This window comes from Hipposideros armiger, unplaced genomic scaffold, assembly GCF_001890085.2.
Source record: "Hipposideros armiger isolate ML-2016 unplaced genomic scaffold, ASM189008v1 scaffold_83, whole genome shotgun sequence".
NCBI lineage: Eukaryota > Metazoa > Chordata > Mammalia > Chiroptera > Hipposideridae > Hipposideros > Hipposideros armiger.
This window is the reverse complement of record NW_017731433.1, coordinates 2,908,546-2,909,762: the sequence shown is the minus strand read 5'-3', so window position 1 is coordinate 2,909,762 and position 1,217 is coordinate 2,908,546.

The following is a 1,217-nucleotide window of genomic DNA, read 5'->3' as shown; positions in this document are numbered from 1 at the left end:
AAGTGAAAGTGATGGGGATGGAGCATTCCAGTTGGTCTGGAAGCCATGATGTGTGAGAACTGATTGAAAGACTGAGGCACATTTAATCCTAAAGGGGGAAAATTTGAGAGGACCTAACTATTGTCCAACACTGCAGGGCTGGCCCAAGGAAGGAGCTGAGGTTTCCAGCAGGCTGAGGTGGGCAATGGGGGAGACTGACCAGAGGGCAGATCGGGGCCCAAAGGAAGGGCTTCCTCTCACTGAGAGCTGCTTCACTCTGCTGGGGCAACCTGAAAGGGTGCTTCAGACAGAATCAGTCTGGTCGCCACAGAAAAACTGCGATTCTTCTCAGTCTGGAGGTTGAATGAAAAGACCTCCAGGATCCCTTGCAGAATCTGAAATTCTGCACTAGACATTTCAACTCTGTAATCCATTCTGACTTTTGGCTGAAAAGGAAAGCACGTGCTGTTTGCCTTGGCTGTCTCCCCTGCCTGCTCTTATAGAAGTTATCTTCTCTTAGCTTCATCATTAATTATTATTTATTAAGTACCATTGTAGGTAATACTCTGATATCTGCTATTCTAAGGGAAAATTGTTCTGTGTATTAGAGCTCTCTCAGTAGAATTAGAGATTATCTGGGTATATTTTGAACATGGAAAGTGCTCAGTTAAATCATTGTTGACTAAAGAATGACAGAATAAATGAGCAGTGAACAATTAAACAATACTAAACGGCAAGAAGACTATTTACTGATGGTCTGCAGTTAAAGCCAATGAACCATCACTGCTCACATTTAATGAGAGAATGTCTGCAGAGCTGGGACCCAGTGGAGTAAAGAGCAGGAACTTGACCAAAAAGATATTCTCTGGGTTGGGATTTGGAAAGAGAAAAAAATCCACTTTCAAGCTGTTCATGAGATGTACAGAAAGGAAATTTTTTTACTAACGTCATTTCAGATGCCCTGAATGAAGCTGCTAGCTAATAACAAATCATTACCAATTCCCAATCTTGTCATTACTAATCCTGGAGCTAGTGTTGTATTATAGGAAGTGGGAACAGCCATGGTAGAAAGTATTCTTGTATTTTAGCTTTTAGAGTGATTTTGTTTTTTTCAGCATCGGTAATACAGACCGGTCACCTGGCCAAGCTGCGGAAGCTCGACCTGAGCTATAATGACAGCATCTGTGATGCAGGATGGGCCCTCTTCTGCCAAAACCTGTGGCTCCTCAAAGAGTTAA